The following is a 21,864-nucleotide window of genomic DNA, read 5'->3' on the forward strand; positions in this document are numbered from 1 at the left end:
GGCAGATAGATGTCCATACTTAACCTTTTCACTCAGTGTCTGCAGAACTAATATAAAGTAATACAATAACAAGTTGTGCACTTATATTTCTGATGGTAAAAGTCCATAGCTGATAGTGATCATGAGTTTTACTATCCACCATGCATTCCAATATTTGTATGTAAGTGCACAAGTTTTTATATTACGTGTGCATGAGTGTCTGTGTCCATGTGAAACTATGTTTATTTTGGATCCGTGTAAGTGTCAGCAGGAATTTGTGTGCATGAGGGCCTGTGTATATGTGCACTTGAGTGTCTTGGCAAGCTTGAGAGTTTTCAGTTATGTACCCGAAGGAACAGGTAAAACACAGTTCTTATTCATTTGTTATTTAATATTATAAAAATTGTTACAAAATAACATAGCAATTAAGACCAGATTACAAAATAACATACAGCAATTGAGACCAGAAGATTTATGAAATAAAAAGGGAAGAGAATAGAAACCCAGTACATTACCAAATGCACGCTTGCTGAAAGGTAAACAAGGGGACTTGTAATAAGTTCCATTAGCAAAAAAGGATTCTCTGAGCCGGCAACTTCGGATGCCCCTAACTGGTGTCTGAAAAGGTAACAGGCATTAAAGATGGGTGCTAAAACAAAAATATCTGGTCAAGATACACTAGTCATCAAAACGCAATAGTCAAGTATACCAAAAGGTCATTTGAATTACTACTTTAAGTCATTAAAATTAAACATTTTGCACCATTAAACCTTTTCATTTTTGGTGTGCTTGACCCACCCACTCAGTCACCCACCCATTCAGTCAGTCACCCAGTCACCCACCCATTCAGTCACCCACCCATTCAGTCACCCACCCATTCAGTCAGTCACCCAGTCACCCACCCATTCAGTCAGTCACCCAGTCACCCACCCATTCAGTCAGTCACCCAGTCACCCACCCATTCAGTCACCCACCCATTCAGTCAGTCACCCAGTCACCCACCCATTCAGTCAGATACCCAGTCACCCGGGGGAAGCCCAACCCTGTCGTCCGCCGGGTCACTCAGCTAGTTTTGTAATAAATTCCTCCAGGAGATATGAGATTGTGAGGAGAAACGGTGTGTTTCTCATATACAGCCGCGGCCCCTTTTATTCTCCAACATCTCCAAAAAATTTCGGTGATTTTTTCCGAATGCCACGCACTTCACCGCATTCATACCGCTTTCATGTTGTATACAGTATATTCAATATTATGGAGGTCATGCAGTAAGCGGCAGAAAGGCACTTAGAAAAAATCAGGCCTGGGATTGATGCCGGAGGTCTCCGGAGCTGATACCATTAATACCAGCACCGGAGCCCCCCGGCATGCATCCGAGGCAGGAAAAATGGATTTAAAGCCCACTTCATTAACTTAGCGGCTAATCGCTAAGGCAATGAAGGGTTTAACCAGCCGTGCCAGGTTTATTGTGGTTAGCGGGGGTGGGTGAAGGGGGTATTTGGCCCTTGGTGGTTGTTTAGGGCTTGCGGGGGGGTTGCGGTTGCTCTTAACCCCTTCATGACCTTAGCGGTTAATATCGGTACGGTCATGTAGGGGTTAAGCCCTCCCGCTACCCACCCGCAAGCCCTAAACAACCACCGTTGGGGCTAATACCCCCTTCACCCACCCACGCTAACCACAATAAAAAAAAATACACACACAACAGCCCCACACTAAATAAATATATAAATATATATATATATCCATCTTCATCTGTATTCTTCTTTCTTGTATCTTCCGCTCTCTTCCGGGGTCTTCTTCTCTTCTTAGGCCACGCCCTGGTCTTCTTTCTTCTGTAGGAGGCCTTTCCTCCTCGGCGTCTGCCTTCAAAATGAGACGACATAGGCTTTTATAGGCCTATGACGTCACATTGTCGTCATATGGTTCCCACGGCCCTGATTGGGCCGTGAAAACCATGTGATTTTGGGGGGAAAATTTTAATTTTGATGACGTCATTTAAAGGCAATGATGCCAGCCAATCAGAATGGCTGTGCTTCAATTGCCTTTAAGATGACGTCATGAAAAGAAAGATGGCCGGCCTCACATGGTATGATAGCCAATCAGAGCGTGGGAAATACATTCCTACTCTGATTGGCTCTAGTAGACCATGTGAGAACGGCTTTTGGGGAGAACGGATGTGACGTCATTGAAACCCTGTCACATGGTACTATTAGAGCATGTTTTTGTTAACCCTTTAACATTTCTTTGTATATTGGTTCATCATGTGTATATATTATATATATTTTCCCCTGATGAAGCCACTGTACAAATGAATGGGTGAGGGGTGGGTATCGGGCCAGGGTGGCTTAACCCCTTTATTACCATAGTGGTTATAACCCGATAAGGTGATTAAGGGTTTAATTGATCTCAGAATGTAATTTGAATGTATTGGCTATGTATTTTGTTGGCAACGGAGGACACAGATTTTGCTGGCGAGGAGGCTTCTTATTGATGAGGTCAGTAGAACTTTATTTATTTTATTATGCTAGTTAATGTGTTTAATAATTGGCAGATAATATATTATCCCTATCTGGATAATAGTTATTTGGCACATTATTGTACTGTATGTGTTGTGGGGGGGGATTGATGTATTTAATGTATAGGTCAGGTTTATTTTTTGTACATACAGGGTTGGTTCCTTTTGTTCTGCGAGAGACCTCTGGAGACCACCTGCGGTATCCTAGGGCTTCTCATGGGTACCAGGCTGCCGGGTCCACGGGGGACACCTGCGGGGAAGAACCTGTGGCCCCACATCTGTGGGGGCACCGCGGACCCGTAGGGACCACCCGTGGGTCCCCAGACCCCCGTGGGAACCACCCGAGGCCCCTCAGACACCTGTGGGTCTGACCCAGGGCCCCCCAGACATCCGTGGGCCTACCGTGAAGACCCCATTGTGGCCCACGGTGACCAGCGGAGACCACCTGGTGGACCATGGCGCCTGGCGGGAACCACCAACAGGCCTCCAGACTCTGTGTGAAACATGATGCTGGGCACCTGTAGGTCTGTGAGGTGATCCGTCAGGCCCACCGGGGACTCCCATGGGCCTGGGGTATTAACCCTGTATGTAAAATAATAAATCATGTATTTATGGGGGGGCACAGGGGGTGGGTTATGTATTTAATAAATATAATGATGTTTATTGTGGGGCAGTGTATTGTTTTTATTGTGGGTACTGTGGGTGGGGGAAGGGGGTATTGACCCCAAGGGTATGTGGGTAGGCCTCCCGGCTGGGTATTGGGTGAGAGAGGGTGGTTAGGCCTCACGGGTTGGGGGGTTAGTGGGGGAGGGTATGTAGGCCTCCCGAGTGGTGGGTGAGGGTGGGTTAACCCCTTAATGACTGTAGCGGTTAATAACCGCTATGGTGATTAAGGGGTTAGGGGACATTACATTGGCTGTTTTTATTCTTGTTTATGTTTTGCAGCATCGGAGGAGGGCATGAACGGTGATGAAGATGAGGATGACCTTCATCGTGGCAGCCGGACATGGGTGAGTGCTATATGTATTTATTGTATTTATTGTTCTTTATGTATTTTAAATGGGCAAATTCACTATTATCCATATGTGGATAATAGTAATTTTGCACATTACTATACTGTATCTGTTAAGGGTGGTGTATTTATGTGTTGTAATTTTTTTGGGGTGCACTGAATTGGTACTGCAGGCCTGCGGGGAACACCTGAGGGCCCCCGCTGGCCTATAGTATCATTCTGTGCATTCCAAAAATGCGATATATGTAATGGGGGTATAGGGGTTGTTGGGGGCACAGGGGGTGTATGTTGTTTATTGCAATGTTTATTGGGGTCAATTGTCCCCAATAAACATGCTATTATGCCTTAACCCCTTCATTGCCTTAGCGGCTATCCGCTATGATAATGAAGCAGCATTAATGTATTTTAATAATATTGTGCGGGATCAGGGGGTCCCCTGAGCTGAACCGCATTGATTTCTGGCTCTGGGACCCCCTGCTTCCCGAGTTACAGGGGACCCCCTGCTCCCGTACACTATTATTAAAAATATATTAATGCTGTTTCATTACCATAGCAGATAGCCGCAAAGGTAAGGAACGAGTGTTTATTGATATGTGTGTTTTACTCATAGTGTAGATGTGCAGAGGGTCTCTGGAGCTGAACCGCTTTGGTTTTAGGTCCTGGGACCCCCTGCTTCCCGAGATACAGGCCCCTTCATGGGGTGCCGGTATCCCTCTGCTTTGTTTACATTCCGCGGTCACGTGATCGGGACATTTACTGTACTGTAAATGCAGAGGGATTTTCCCCTGCTTAGTGCATAGACCCCTACGAGAGCTAAAATACCGGAACATATTCCAGAAAAAAAAAAATACCGCATCTGCCCGCGGTTATCAAAGTTGCGCTGATTCGGCCGCATTAGGATAAAGGCGGCCGCCACTGTATGTACTACTGTACCTGTGTATTCTCAAGATTAATCTAATTTGTGAGCGTTAGACATTAATTTTTCTACCCAATTCCTCTTTGATCTGTGCGACAATTCCAGATAATAACATAGTGCTGAAGGAGTAGTTCAGTGATAATGTCACTTCCTTTGCAATGGAAGAACCCGGTTTAAATCCCAGTATCAGCTGTCCTTGTGACCCTTGGCAAGTCACTCAATCTAAAAAAAAATAAATAAAACAATAATGTCCCTACTGGCACACTTTTATTAATCAATTTCTTAATAATGTAATAGCCATCGTTACCCTTGAGTGGAGGTGCTTCTAGTTGCAGGGAATGTCCTGTGTAAATAGATAAGAAGCATCCAACATCACTCCTACTGCACAGTATGTTATCAACATTTTATATCTACATGGGAGAGGTCCAAACTTTTCACCCCTGCAAGGATCTTTGTCATGGTGATTGTACATCAGGCAATGAGTGCTGCCTTATATATAGGCAAAAACAGTTTTTCCACCCCACCCCCCCACCTTGACATGCAAATTAATAACATCATTAATCTTGTGTTCCACCATGGAGAGCAGCGCAATGTTCCAAACGGAGGAGGAAGCATCATACACCACCAATCAGTATTTCGTTATAGACAATATCTTTGCTCTAAAAGAAGACAATTAACATGACAATATGTCACCATGGCTATCATAATGCATATAGACACAGATCAATGCACCATATGAAGGAAAATAACAAACAAATTAATAAACAGAAAAGAAAAACACACCGGAAGAAATAATGAGCATGTCAAATGGTAAATAAATGAAAAGATTGCTTAATTACAAAAAAGAATAATAATTAACAAAATAATAGATACATGATAAAACCCCATCCCAGAATGAATAATACAAATGTGAAATACCGTATTGGCCTGAATATAGTGCTATGTTTTTTTCCTTAAAATGTTCTTCCGAAAACTGTACTCGTATTATATGCGCAGCCTAACACCTTTTATTTTTCATGTAGAACACCTTAAAAACTGTAGGGGTTGTATTATGTGCGAAGCCGTACTATATTCGGGCCAATACGGTAGTAAATATATGATATAGAGAGGCTGCTTAAATCAGCAACAAAAAGGAAGAAAACATTATAATAAAAAAATAGATAAATAATAAAGTTGCTCCACGAAAGTCAGATAACAATTGAAAATAAATTCCTTGAAGGTAATGTTTAGAGAGGCAGAATGAACGAAGATTTGTCCAGCGCAGTACATGCAGAACTGTGACTTCTTTCTTAAAAGGAGAGTATTTTTGTAAATGTCACCTGTGGATCTATTGACCCTACCAATGGCCAGAATTCTCACTTCTAAGATCAGACTCATAAAGGTTTTACTTTGTTGAAACATGATAGCTTTATCAGTACCTTTTTTAATAACCCTTTTGTGTTCAATAAAATAGGGCTTTCAATTTCCTTTGACATTTTTTTCCAATGTACAATAAACCACAAGGGCATTTTAACTGTAACGGTGTTTCCCCCACCCTCTGGGAGATTCTGCCATTACTGGTCATGTGGTGCATGATACCTGCTGGTAACAGGAGGGCTGAGCTGTCCGTCGGTGGTAGTGGGGACACAGGATCAGGTTTCTGGGGTACATTACCCACATGGTTAGCAGTGCAGCGCCTCCATCTGCTGTAGGCTCCAAATAGGTGAAGATGATCTCCTACAGTAGAACTATCACCTCTCCCCCAAGTAAGATCACACACTAGATGGAAGCACAGGAACTGTTTAATGTCTCACTCTGTGCAGCACAGTACACGGCAGGGTTCTGCCCAATGCAGCAACTGTTAGCTACTCATTGAAGGATTGTCCCTGGATGTTCACTACAGGCCAAGGGCACCTGCAGCAGTCCCAACTCTACCCTGCCCCTCTAGCTGGGGCAGAGGTACGGTACCCACACTCTCTCCACCGAGGGGAAGAGGACCAGAGAAGGCCCAATAGTCGGGCTCTTGGCTGTGTGACCTGCCTCTCTCAAGTAGGTAGAGGCACTACTAAATTTGGGGAGGCACTGCCCTTAAGTACAGCTAGGAGGACGGCACCAGGTCTGTTCCATGATTGGACATGCTCAGGCCGGATGTCACCGCCTCCCACTGTCACTCAAGTGTAGCTCCAGTGAGTGGGGAAAACCCATATTGACTACTGGCAGCCTGATTCTAGCAGGACTTACTGCCAGGAGTAGGGCAGGTTAGTAGCCAAAGGTGGCATGGCTACATAACGCATCGACTATGTGCGCAGACTGGTATGTAATTCTCGTTTTAATATGTATTAAATTCCCCTTTAAAGGGTACATAAAGAAGGACACTTCTGTTACTTTGTTGCAAATTGAGCAATACAAGTATCTATTGTATTCTTGTTTTGGGGTATTAAATAAATGAGGCTGTGTATACAAAGAAGGATCCTCTGTTTCCACTAGTAGGTTTGTTATGTTTTTAATTATTTTATAAGGCACCGTGAGTCTCTTACCACAGTCATTCCCCAAAATTGGGGTTTCTGCCAAATAGTGACAGTTTGCAGTACCTAATGCCTAACAAATAGACTAGTCGCATTGAAGGTTGTAATGAAGACAAGTTTCTCCAGTCTGTCTTCACTCCTTTCAAAGTCCTCACCATAAACTCTTTGTAAAAAAAAAAAAACTTTCTTTAAAATTCTGCATTGTGTCTTTAAATTCAGTGTTGTTACTGACTATTTTCTGTGCCTTAACAATTAGTAACTATAGTAGAGCCTTGTTTAAATCAGTAGGATGAAAACTGGAGGAGAAAAGAGTCATATTTCTATCTGTAGATTCACAGCAAAAACTTGTAACAATGAAATTAGCACATCAACACTAGCACATTCAAAAAAGCAATTTGTAGTGTCCAGACTTGTTAAAAATATATATATATATTTTTAAAGTGTTTCCTCTGCACCATCTCACACAAGAAACATATCATCTATAAATTTATAATATCGGTATACATGCTGGAAAAACTTGAGTTGTAAATAAATGCATCCTCGATATTCTGCATCAATAAGTTAGTGGATGTACCCGGCTATTTTAAGATTCTATTTGTTTTGAAATTAATGTAAATGTTTTTTTTTAGTACATATGGGAGTACTAACATAAGAAAATCTGTAGAAGGTGAGTCATGGTGTTGTCTTTTTAGTATTTTTCTAATAATCATATAGCTTTTATATACTTATATAATCATACAGTCTTTGATCATGAGGTATGTTTACATACAGACATTTTACATCCACAGTTACCAAAATTAATCCTGGATGCCTCTGTAGTGTTCTGATTTTATTATAAATAGTCAAACATGTCTCTGATGTATAATATACCTGAAATAACAGCTGGTTGTAGGAATGAATCCAATTAAGTGGCTATTGGCTGATTAATGGAATTGGTGGAGGACGTAATCATTCTCCCTGGAGGTTTATTCTGACTTTTATGTACTTTAGGAAGTAAGTAGAAGAAGGTTTTCTTGCAGAAATCCATAATTAGATATTCCACTATTGTGTAGTCAATTAAAATATTGTTTTTGGCTCTTTCCACCAGCTTTTTAATTTCACACTGATAAACAAAGGTAAGCTCATTTTTATATATTTTGTAAGAATCAGTGTCCCCCAATTGTCAGGAGCTTCATTCCAAAGCTTTTAATAATGAAGGCCCACAATACCCCCTTGTAGTGAAAATGGATGATAAGTAAGGGGGCATTGTGGTCCTTGATTATAAGAACTACAGTACTTGTTCGACGTTTTCAATACAATGGGGATGTTATTAAATTAGAGATATTAAAGTAGACTGAAATACGCTATTTAAAGTTGTATGATAACCCTGCTCTACGTGAAAAAATGGGTCTACTTAATAATAGAGGAAATCCCAAACAGCGTGAAGGGGCGCTGCTCACAGGGAAATGGGCTTAATGTATAGACTGTAAAGAAAGAATCCCTATATGTGGCACTAAAGAAACAACCCAAGTTAAAAAAATATGCTTTATTAGTATTAACTAAAATAGTACTGTTTAGACTAACGACGATAAATGAACAAAACAAAATAAAGATAATTACAAATAACAGAGGGCGTATGGGCATATATGTGCTACTGATCAAGCTAGTAATTAATATGCAGAGATTTATAGTATAAACTGCAACTAAAAGCTCATGATCTGTTCATGTAGAACATATACTATTTAAAGTGGATATATAGTCATATTACCACTTTGTATCCTATCACTAGAGAGGTGATAGGTCATAAGTTATACATAAATGGTAGGATAGCGAGTGTTCTATGTTGCCTACTACAGTATATAGTATCTTAATTGATAACCAAAGTTAGCAAGTAGGTACCCCAAATGGTAACCTCTTTTCACTAAAGTTTTACAGGATAAACTGTTTAGTTGGGTTTGTACTAAGAGTAGCACTTCAATGAGTATATGAAGTAGCTACAGTTGTACTTGCTGTAAAATCAATATAGATCTTGGCACTAGCAGCAGTATTTGTAACACTTATAGATAGATAGTAACCATGACTGAGAGAACATCAATTTCACTCAGTATAACTTAAAAGATTGGCTAGAGTGCTGTTGCTGCCAACGACTGCAGTCTGCGAAGCACTCCAACCTAGAATGCACCCACGCCTCACTCCGATAAGCCGGCATCACTAGGGTAGTGACGTCAGATGTACCCGACATACGTTTCGCCTGCATGGTTTCATCGGGGTCAAGTTCCAAGTGGTATAGGTAAGGTTTATATACATAATATTTAATTCGATTGATTATTCCGAATAGCTCATTGGTCCACATTTGTCCAATAGACGTCCAGTACGTGTTAGTGCACACCCACCATGATGCTACTACTTCACTATTGGGGGCATGTAGGGCGCGTCTACCTATCCTCTGACTCTATTGGCGATGTGGGTGGAACACAAATAGTTGGTTGGTGATCTTGAGTATACATTGGTTGTTGTGTCCCGGTGATGTTTGTGGCCACATCAACTCTCTGTCTGTCGGTCGGTCGGTCTGTCTGTCTGTCTTTCTCTCTCTCTGTCTGTCTGTCTGTCTCTTTTTTTTTTTGGCTAGCTCTCTGTGCTGATGACATTTACTGCTTGTTCTGGTACCTGGGTGAGATGAGAGAAAATAGGATTTAATGTTAAACGACCTCTCAAACTTAAAGAATTCAATTTCAAATTTAAAATGATTGATTTGTACAAAGGTAAGTCCCTTCATAAGAATACTAATATGTGTGTATGTATTTTCAATGATTTTCCAATTTTTGGGGAGTCACTTTATTGTTTGTTATTCTTATTTTTTTCCTTTAAATTTTTTTGTCGCTGCTTTTTGTGTACTTAAGCGATCACTCTATATTTATATTTACTATTTCACATTTTTATTAATTTCTGGGATGTTGTTTCATTTATCTATAATTTTTTTTTTATTATTCACTTTTTTGTAATTAAGCAATCTCCCTATATCATATATTTACACTGTCATGATAATATCATAAGATATTCAGTATTTTAATCAACCTGGCACTTCAAAGGTTATTGTTGGTTACAAATTGTCTTAAAAATACATTAATTGTTTTATGGCAGGACAAACCGCTGCCCATGCCTAGTTTTATGTGCTGATCTGGAGATAAGGATATCTGGATTTGTAAGTGGGGGGATTGAAATACTGTATGCCATCACAACTCCTGACAGACGGAAGAAACAAACAAAGAAACCTAATATAGCTTGAAAGGTATTATTTGGGGGGGTTCTACAGAATATAAGAGGGCGAGGCTAGGCCCTATGAACATCCTGTGCCTGACATCAATTTACATGAATAACAAATAGATATGTGTAACAGTTGCAATTAGACTAATCAAATGATGGCAAACACTTCATGATTAGGAGGCGCAAGGGACAGATATCTGTTTCTCATGCAGAAGAAAAAGTTACGTTGTCATATTTTATATTCAGGTGTGCATACACACAGACGTAACAGTGAAGATGGCGTTTGTCTAAGTAAATGGTATTATGGAAACAAAGTTAGGAAGTCTTTCATATATTGAGACAAAGTTTAAAATCAAGAGTTTTTTTTCTTCTTAAAGTCGTAAAATTGTAATCTAGAGAAATTGATGGAAGAGGTGGGTTGAGAACACACCCAGAAAAGTTGTCTTATGATGTTTTCAATGCAGGAAGTTTAGAATATAAATGATGTATTTAAGACATGAATCAGAAGTTCAGCAGTGGTGTGTTTTGGAATCAGACATGTGCTTTCCCATCTTTCCTACTCCAGTGACCTCTCAGGGAAGAACCTGTTACATGTTCTGTGGTAACATATAGAAATTCTTTGTTTATCCAATTGATTTTAAGAAACTGTCTGCATGTTATACTGTATGTTTTGTAATAACCTTTTTCTGTAACCTAATAACTGTACCTTTTGTATATTAATCTGAACTTTAATAAGTACATATTTGGGCTCTGATTTGAACTGTTTTTTTCTTTGTAAAGAGTAATTTAAAAAGGTGGGGAGGGGTGAGCTCTGGGAGGAGGGGCCACTTACCTCCAAATACCTGTTACCAGTTAGGAATTAAATAAACACACATATTCCCTGTAAGCTCAAACTCCAACACCCACCACATCATTATATATATATATAATCTCTCAAAATGAGTGCTACTGAGTGTGGCAAATGTATACAACAAAAGACAGGGGTGCCCAATGCAACATCCAATTGACAAAACATATATGGCAATAAGTATAAAGTAGATCCATAGCCATGTAAGTATGGAAATATCCAGTTATGCAATATATATTCTCAGAGATACTGAAAGTCGCCCTTGTCATGGGAGAGGGGGTTTGGCCCGGTATTAAAGGGGTTACACCCCATTTGGCCACCCCCTGCTCTCACTTGGAAAGCAAGGGGTTAACTGGACTGCGGTCCAGTAATGTGTTTTTACCCTGCTTCAGAATCCAAATGTATATTCCCCTGTAAAAATGTATTGTTCTCATCCCAGTATTTGCACCAACACATACACTGGGGTTGATGCGGGAGGGAAGGGGTTAATGTTAGTTCAGTGGTTATAGCCCTTTGTTCCCTTTTCCCGCCTTTTCAGGCTCCATTTTGCAGCCTTCCATAGGTCGCCATTGCAGCTCCATGCATTAAAATGGCAGATCTGGCGGTTTTGGGCCTGTTTCCAGTGAAGACCAGCAGGTGGCGTCCGAGAGGAGGAGCAGAGGTTTCCCATTGTAAGTCAATGGGGCCATTGACTTCAATGGGGATTCCTTGACGCCGACCTCCAGGAACAGGTTGGCAGCCATCCAAACCGCAGACCGCAAAAGCGGTTACAATGTCTTTGAAAAGAGCTTTATCACTGAGTTCAAGTTCAACCACAATTGGCGTGGGAACCATAGGTTCTAGGGCACCTAGAAATAAAATTCTTTTTGCCCCTAGCTCCTAGGCCTCCCCACACTCGACCACCACCGGGTCCGAGATCCAGGACCCCCGTACAGCGTCGAGCTCAACAAGAGGTTCGCGCCATTGACTCTAATGGCGGAGCGGAGGTCCCATTGAATCTAATGGCGGCGCTCGCCAATGCATTTCCTATGGCGGCGCCGTCCATTGATTCCAATGGGAGAAAGCCGCGTGGCGTTAAAACGGCTAAGTCCGAAACTGTAAAAAGTGTAAATCCATATCTCCGGTTCTGTGAGGACCAGAGGGCTGGGATTTGGGTCGCATGTAGTCACTGCTCCGGCATGACTGCATGGCCATTTCCAGTCCTCTCCGAACAACCAGACAGAGTATGGGCAACTGTAAAGATTGGTGATTTCCCCATAGATGGCAACGGCGGCGTTCCTCCATTGAAAGGCTATGGCGGAGAAGTTCCATAGACGCCAATGGCGGAGTTGCCCCATTGAAAGTCTATGGCGGCGGAACCCATTGACTTCAACGGTGGAGTTGCTCCATTGAAAGCCCATGGCGGCGGAGCCCGTTGATTTCAATGGGAAAAGAGTGAAAGGCAGAGATTTATTTTTCAAAGCGAAGAATCCTGTATTAATAAGTGTTTTAAACTGCATTTGTGTATCTCCGGTTCTGGGGGTCGCAGAGAGCTGAAACTTGGCCACTATGGAGAGTACCCTTAAGGTTTTTGATATATGGTAATATCAACTGCATGAGGTGGTCTCTGGGGACTTTATGTAATATCCCACAGGAATAATATACTGGTATATGTAATTAACATATAAACATCAACACCATTTACGGTATATACTATACACTGTTTTTTGTCTTTTTTTCATTCATATTTCCACTTTTCACACAATCACGAGGACCAGCGCCAAGGGGACCTTTTCTTCCAACATTTCTAGAAAGGATTTGGACAATCACAGGGACTTCCAGGCTGCAGAACTTCACAACAAAGATGGACTTTTCTGAACACCAGTAATATAATTTATTGTGGTAATTGTATTGTATATGCACATATATTTTTTGATCACTAATAATATCAACACTCAATCACATAATATATTTTAGAGTGTGGGGTATAGCACTGGAGTTGTGTATTATCCTGATACTAATTATTGCCTGATGTACAATTAGATAGCTATAGATAGAGACCTCGCTCGAAAACCCCTTGTTGGTTAGGGCGTGCTGCCTAGGGAGTGGGTATATGGACAGACAATGAGTGTATCTAGAGAGGTACACAGAATAGAATCCCTTTATAGAATCCCTTTATAGGCGCACCGCAGACCATACGGTCTGCGGTGCGCCTATAAAGGGATTCTATTCTGTGTACCTCTCTAGAAACACTCATTGTCTGATGTACAATTACCCAGACAAAGGCCTGTGCAGCACCAAAATGCTGAACTTCTGCCACGTAAGAAAATAAATATGAAGATGACATAGGAGTGATGCCCGATGTTTCTTATCCATATACAAGTCACTTAATGTCTTTCTGTATGTAGTGGTGTTCCTGTTTCCCCTCTGTACCTCCGCTGTAGGGCGCGTCAGGAGGTTCCGCGGCGGCTCGATAGCATAGGGCGCCTCCATGTTGTGATTGGCATTGCGCAATACTCATGCACGATCGGAGGCACGGAGAGAGTTCGTGCATGCGCAGTTTAAGCGCGCGAACGGCTGGCCAATAACCAGGAGGCTCTGAAGTAAAACTACAATTCCCATGAGCCTCAGCAGAGCCACATGACACCAGGAAACGACTAGGAGTGCAGGGATTGCTGGCAGGCAGGAAAGGGAAGCGTGGGGGAGAGACCCCGCAAGCGGAGGGTGCCGGAGGAGCAAGGGGAGAGGTTGTGTGTGTGCAGGGGGTCAGTGACCCGCCTGCATAGGCCAGATTCCCCCTCAGGCCCAGTGCAGACCCTGAGTCACCATTAGCTTGTGGTGCTGCAGGGAATGCCCTAGAGAGAGAGACATTCTATTCCCTTACTGTATTAGCAGACAGAGACACAGTGTTCTTCCTGAGCTGCGGTGTGCGATCAGTGGTTTGAGCTCAAGCTACTGGACATTCCCAACTCATGAGAGACTACGCTGGATCGGCGGATCCTTTTTGAAGTCTGTTACCGGCTGCTGGAGTAGACAGAAAGTATTTAATAAGTGCACCAACACGGTACCTTCAGGCGCTGATCCCGCCTTGGGGGAGTGTTCTTTGGGGACACTGGGTTGAGAGGCAAAGGGACTGAGTCTATACATTGGACACGGTGTGGGGTACACGCGGTGTTGGGAAGTGACATTACATAATGTGGAGAGTGGCCAGGCCACTGGTGTATAATTACTGAGTCTCAGCTATTCATGTACAGTGATTATATGTGTTTCATTCCTAATAGGTGTACGCTAAGGTTTTGCGATTACTTATTAGTAAAAGGTTACAACGTTGAGGCTTGTTATCATTATTCTTACCTAGGGTAATCTTACTTATTGGGGATCCTGGGTAAGTGGAGGCGCTGCCAAGAACATATTGTTACCCCAGGCTCCCAGTTAGCGGAGGCCCAGATCTCGCTGAACCAGCAGGTACATACAGAACTAGTAGTCGCTCTATATCAGCAGGAAAGAGGGCTACATGTAGATTGTAAGCTTTACAAAGCTGGAACTCATTGTACCTAAAAAAATTCTGTGTACAGCGCTGCGTACAATGTCAGACCTATATAAGGGAAAAATATTACTATCATCTGTATGTTTGTGCCCTTACTGCCATCTGTCAGCTCACCAAAATCTTTAGTGTCTTTAAGCATAGGCAGGCCATTGCACACACAATACATACATTAATTCTACTTGGACAGGCACTTAAACACATCTCAACAGTGATTTACTTTATTAGGCAGTGGAATGTGAATTGTGTTTTCTGGCACTCTGACCAGAAAATTAACACCCTCGCTGCCAGAACAAAGAAGTTCACATTTTTCTGGATAACCTTTTGGTTGCAATACTGCATTTCCATACACAAAATGGTGACAGCCCCTATTTATTAAACAGTGCTATGCTGGAAGGCACCACATACTATAGCTTTTCACTTAAATGGGCTGTAACTGTAAGGTGCTTTATGGTTGAGCAATGATTAGTAAATATAGCATCTAATGTTATCTTGACTATGGACTTACAGAGTACTGTAGCTTAAATTTCTAATGTTTTATTGTTTTTAAACGGATCCTGTATATTTTATTTTCTAAATAGATTTTTGCTTTCTTATAACATGAACAAAGATTGGTTTTATCGTGTGTTGCACACACCATTCTTTTCCTGATTTTTTTTGTTTGTAAAATAATATTAAAAAGAATGAGTGCAAGTTTTAATATAATTTACAATATTTTCCATGTTTGTGCTAATATTGTCGTTTAGGGGTACATAAACGTCATTGACGTTTCGCTATCTGCATACATTTGATATATTTTTTACACATTATTATAACCGTTTTGGTTAATTTTATATGGTAGTAATTGTCAAGGCATTTATTTTATTGCTGCTAAGGTTTTCCTCTACTAAAATCTGTGCCAAACACCTAATTTAATAAAGCGCCGTCTCAAACACATTGCACTCTATCGCTTATATTTAATACTATAAAATGCTGTACCGGGTGTTATGGGACATTAGTGGGATAGCTGTTACTGTAAAATATTACCCATTTAATTTACTGGCCAATATTATATAGTAATCTATACTGAACTTGAGTGAATAACCCCCAATTTGTCCATGGCTTTTCCATGATAAAAATGAAAACAATGCATTTGGTAACATATGCTTAGGAGATAAAATTGTCGACTGAACAGCCAACAAGTTTTAAGCACTGGTGCAACATGTCACTTTTTCAATATTTTTTTTTTTTGTTATGCAAATTTGTCAGGAAACACATGTTAATTTGGCTATATAATGCAATCTGTCACTAAGCAAAATGATATAAGTATATAATGTGTGTGCTTATCCTCTTGATAAATTACAAGGCTTTATAGGTTTTAGGTATATTTTTGGTGTAGCCAGCTACTGTATTCAATAGGCTTAGCTAAGTGTATATTTCAGAGAAGCAGGAAACAAAATGTGAAAGAAAGTAACACCATTTTTGTTTAAAAGGGCATAAGCATATCTTTAAAAGTTTTTAAAAAGGCACCAGCTCAAGAAGTGAACATTAAAGGAAAGGCCATTTCTGGAACAAGTTATAGAGAACGAGAAACATCTGTTAAAACAAAGTGAATTTGCCATTTTCCTATTTTACAGCTAAAGGAAAAGTGGAGAAAAGCAAAAACTAGAACAAAAATAGAATCCACCACTGGAGTATAGTTTGAACACCGCACGCACAGCAAACTTTTGCAACATGCCTATTCTACAACATTTACTAGTCACCAGGTTGACTAGGTTTTCTGGTGATGTGTAACCAGAAAGGTCACATCTACAACAACTTCTGCAAACATGGGTTTCCTTATGGATCCATAGAGGTGTTGAAATGGGGTTGCCATTTGAAGCAACATTAACACTAAACCTCTCTGTGGGAGTAAGTCAGAGTTTATTCAAGATGTTAAATGGCACCTTTAGGTACATGGTACTTGGTGATATATGACTTACAGTTCCCCTTCAGTGAAGCAATTACCCTGTTCTCCCAGATGTTCTGTCCATTAGAAGATAACTCATCCCAGCAAGAGGGTAATATTGTGCATTGAGAGCTATTACACTCGTCATAGGACCACATGTAACAAAGGTGCTTGCTTGAAGAAAGTTTGAGAGACACATGGTGGTACAGGTCTTGGCAGTCCAGTGTAGACATTTTCTGCTCCACAGTGAAAGGTATTGAGGAAGAGCCCTGGCAGTCGCAGTACTGTTTTTGGTACAAGATCACAGGCTTTTGTGGAGAGGAGACAAGAGGTTAAGGGATTACCAATTTGCCAATTTCATTTTTTTTATTATACAGTAGGTGCTTTGTTGTTGTTAAAGCTAATATGTTTTGTTAACATAAGTTTATTTAATGTGTCGGATTTGGTAAATAAAAGCAGGCAATTGTTACCATTTTGAAAAGAGCATCTACTGTTACTTTAGTGCTTTTTCTACCACTGGGACATTTCCATTGTGTTTATTTATTTACACACACATCATATATATATATATATATTTACACACACATATATATTATATATTTACACACACATCATATATATACCTCTACATGTATATATATATATATATATATATATATATATATATATATACGCCAGAGTATAACTAATAATAAACTCTGATTGTGCAATTACATCATCACGATGATGCGCACGCGCACGAGGCCGCACAAAGCGCGAGATTCATACTGCGGCCATTCAAGGTGGAGAGGCGATTTCTGGGACCTCATGGACTGATTTCCAGTCGGCAAACTACACATTTGGCCTCCGGTGAGCTACGACTTCTTCACGCAGCCCTGAGGGAGCTTATACTTGCGGACCTTTGCAGCACAGAGACCGGATGGTGGTGATTTTATCACAAATTGCTTTATTGACATTTTACTCTTGTGAGTGCGTTTCTTTCCCCCCCCTTCCTTCCCTTTTAATATTAAATACACAGTTTTATGCTATGGGTCGTGCGCTCTCTCTTTTTTCTCGTTTATATATATATATATATATATATATATATATATATACATATATAAATGTAGCCATGTGTAAGATTGGTGTACATATCTCTTTCTCATGCTGGCAGTAAACCTGGTAAGTATGCAGGAATGCCAGTAGTTATCATGGAGGTTTGCCCTCACACCCTGGTGAGGTGTCATATGTTCCCAAAGGAAGTGACAACATGCATTGTGCCCCCACTTAGTGGTACAGAGCAGGTTTGTTCTCCGGGGGGTGATATAAGACACAGCACTGCCTAAAGTTAGAAGTCAGTTTCCTGTTGTTGTGCTGCTCTGTTCACTGAGAGGCACGTGAAGGTTTGCAACATTGTTGCAGTGTCTCCTGCTAGCTGTGAGTCAGTAAGCAGACGCAGCAGTATTAGAGGAGCTGGCAGAGTTATAGGAGCTGACAGACAGAGCAGCTCAAGAGAGAGACAAAGCAGCTCAGGAGAGGAGATTACAGCAGCCAGAGAAGCTGGGGAATCTCTCTCTGAGAGTAAAGGTGGAAAGCAGCTCTATTAGGGACAAGGGACCTTCCTAAGAGAGTGCTGCAAAGAGATGAGTGGCTGAGCTTTTATCTGTGAGGGGCAGCTTGCCCATACCACCATGCAAATAAAGATGCCCTTGTTAAAGATACCTCCACTGGGTGAGTGTGAAGTTACTCAGCAGTGGATGGCACCACCAAGAAGGAGTTCCTCACCAGGACCATCTCCCTGCGGAAGCACAGATCCTGATGAGGTGGAGGCGCTGCACATGAAGTAAGTTGGACTCGCACCCACTACCTCAGCTACCTGTCCTGATGACATCCCCTAATAACATCAAGCGGGAGACTCAAGAGTCCTGTTACTTGCAGGTGCACCACCACACACGCCTTGTAATGGGGGACTGGTTAGACTACACGGGCCAATATGAGATTGGGTGGGTCAGGCCAGAGGGAGCACCCGTTACAATTGGAGGCGCTGCTGAGATACCTGTCAACAGGACAGGCTTTTGCTAGGCACACATTAGGAAAGAGAGAAGTGTCTGCTGCCACTTTGTGCTGCGTGGGACGGAGCCAGGGGTAGTCAGGGAGATGCTGGAGATGCATGCCGCAAAGACGCCTTGGGATCCGTTAGGGGTTAGTGAGTCTGGAGCCGGGGGCTATTGCTGTTCTAGTCGCCTTGAGGTAGTGCTAGCGGGGGACGCCTGAAGGGGTAAACTGGTAACTGAGAGCAGGAATTCTGGACGGGTCCGCACTAGGCTAGCCAAAAGTAGGTCGACGCCCAAAGTACTGCATGGAAGAGCCAGAGTACTCTAGTCTCCATTCCAGATCACTTACCAAGGAGCACAGACTGGAGGAAAGCGTTACAGTAGACACAGAAAGAGTGAGCCTAGCCTGAGGTAGTGCAACACGAGTCAGATCTACATTAGGTACACAAGGTGGTGCACAAGGCATTTTATTGCATCGGTGTGGCAGCTGCCCCGCAGAGAGGAGCTCCATGTGCGATAACAGAAATTATAACAGAGAAAAGAATGGCGACCGCAAGAATGGAGGCTCTCTCAAGCAGTGAGTCACACCTAAGATGGCGACTCCCGCCAAGTCTGGAGAGCGCCAGGACTGTGCAAGAAATTGTTGCAGAGTATTGTCAGGGTTGTTGGGTGTGGGTGCGAAAACCAGAGCTTCACCCCTGCACTGTGAGTAGTTCAGCACAGAGTCAGAACCACTCCTTGGTAGAAAGTGTCCCTTCTCGAGAGAGCCCCGTCAGAATGGAGGATCTGCAGAGCGCAGAAGGTCCAGGATGGCAGGGGGCAGAGAGAACCGTCAGAATGGAGGATCTGCACAGAGTAGAAGGTCCAGGATGGCAGGGGGCAGAGAGAACCGTCAGAATGGAGGATCTGCAGAGCGCAGAAGGTCCAGGAAGGCGGGTAACCGAGGAACATGCATATGACCTGTGCGTGGAAGAAGAACAAGCTACAGAAGAGACTTCTGTGAGCCTGTTGGAGACTGGCGTGACAGCCGTGGCTGCGCCGGGTTTGTCCTGTCTATGCTCTCGGGAAAGTAACCTCGAGGCTAGAGAGGACGACAGTGTTGCTAGATGGGAGGAACGTAATGGACTTTGTTATCATTCAATATACAAACAGCCAAACGCTACCTCAAATGTGATGAAGAAAGATAATACGACCCAAAATGGCGGTTCCCGCGTTCCCGGGACACCGCGTGGGCCAGCTGCAGAAAGTCTTGCAACTTTGCAGTTTGCTAATTGTTGGCCAGGATTGGCGCCAACGAGAAAACTCCACCCCGTTGGGGAGTTTGGCGCGAAAGCTGGAGCCGCGCCCTCATGGACTATGACTGACTACGCCCCTGTGCTGGGTCAGCCTACAAGTCTACGAGACCCTCCTCTAGAGTCCACCAGGGGGAGTGAGCACATTGAACTGCCCGTAGCAACTTCTGTTTCCCCTAAGAACGAAACAGAATGCAGCAAAGCACAACCTCAGCTACAAGGGGCATGGCGGGCCAAAAGAGTGACTTACCCCTTTCTTTTGTGCCCGTGTATACATAAAAGGAAGAGGGGTGATAGGATCTTTGCCAGTTATTCATTGCCTAAAGGATTCCGGGAAGTATCCAATGACAGAATCACCAGCTTGAGGTGTGAGGACTCTGATTGTGTATCTCTGGGAAAAGAACTTGTTTGGGGAGCTACTTTCTTTGCAAAAGGAGCAATCCTGCTTGTGTCTAGCTATTATCTGCCTAAGCGTGAGGAGTTCCAAGCTCCGATGACAGAGACGGCTCCAGATCCGGTTCCAATACCGGAACCCCAGATGATGGAACCATTCCTGACGGAATCAACGAAGGGTAAGGTGACTGCCCAGGGAGAAGGGGGATCGCTACCACTGGTACCGCCGGAGCAGGACCGCTTCAGGCCGATGGCCACCAGCGACTGCGAAGCGCCCCGATGCTGTTCCCCTGCGGAGATGTCCCTATCCCCATCCTGTACTACTGAAGACAGTAGTCAACCAGCGGTGGTGATGCGCAAGCCGGCGGACCACACAAGTGAAGCTGAAGATAAAGAGACATTTATCCCATCGGCTGCGGACCATGATGTAGGCCCGTGTGCCCTACAACAGCCAGTCTGGCCTACCACAGAGGAACCCATCGCAAGCCAGCGGAGTGGTGAGGAACCTCCTAACCCCCCACAGGTGCCGGTGGTGGCAACGGCGGAGAAAGGCCTAGCCCAGGCCCGAGCAGAGCGGAGAACAGAACCATCACTTCCGGTGGCGGATGTCGTTCTGGAGGAAGAGGTTCCGGTTGGGAACCCAACGCAAGATGGCGGCGAGTCCAGCGAGATGGCCGTGTCCTCTCGGCCAAGCAGCTGTACCCGGTTGCCTGGGTCCGAGAAGAGCCAGCAGGCCCTGCGGAAGCCTGGGAGTAAGGAGGCGAGTGAACCAGAGTGCCAGTCCGATGGTACCGGGCAAGGTAGCGAGAAGTTGCGGGTCGTAGCCCCGCGTATGCCGGCGGTGTTTCCCTATGCCCAACCCCAGGCCATAGTTAAAACCCCTGCACCTGTCACTTTTTCCTATGGGTCCCAGTCTAGCCAAGGGTTGTCTGGGGAGTCCCGAGCCACTTCTGAAGAATGGACTGGGGAAAATCTGGACTGGGGTGACTGTTTTACCTCCGATGAGGGGTCGGGGAGGGAAATGTCTATGCAACGAATGTTATACTGCCCTCATGATGACAATCGTACTGTTATGGTGGGATGTGATTCTAAGAGCCTTGGGTCAAACTTTGGGTCCCCAGGGACATTGGGAGTTTCATCTGGGGATTTGGGTAATGTTGCTCATATGGTGCCTATTGCCCGGGAAACCCCCTATGTGCCCTCACTTTCAGGAAGAGTTATTAGGGATCGCCAAAAGTTGGTACGTAATTTTCATCGTCCCTGGGAGAACGAACTTATGTTTGAAATGGGTTCCCTTGATTCAGAAAATTGGGATCCTGGCGGGTTAGATGAGACGTGGTGTAGTCAAGAGGGGGTAGTCTACATCTCCCAGAGAGGCCTTAGGGAGGTGTATGGGCATGATCTTCTCAGTCCACTAGCATCCAAGCCAGAGTTATGGGCTGATGGTGGGTGTACAGTATGTCCCCTAGAGTGTTACAGCATTGATGCTCTAAGCCCAGTGGACCATGCTCTGCGCAAGCCACCTTAAGAGGGTAGAGTAGTCCCAGTAATGGATACTCCAGCATGAGGTAATCCTAGTTGTTATACATCTAAAGTTAGGATGTATCTATTATGGTTATGATGAAAAGATATGTACTGTAATGTGTTGTTATGTTTTGAAGTGCTACCTGAAGGAAGGTTCCG

Source organism: Ascaphus truei, chromosome 1 (genome assembly GCF_040206685.1).
Source record: "Ascaphus truei isolate aAscTru1 chromosome 1, aAscTru1.hap1, whole genome shotgun sequence".
Classification (NCBI taxonomy): domain Eukaryota; kingdom Metazoa; phylum Chordata; class Amphibia; order Anura; family Ascaphidae; genus Ascaphus; species Ascaphus truei.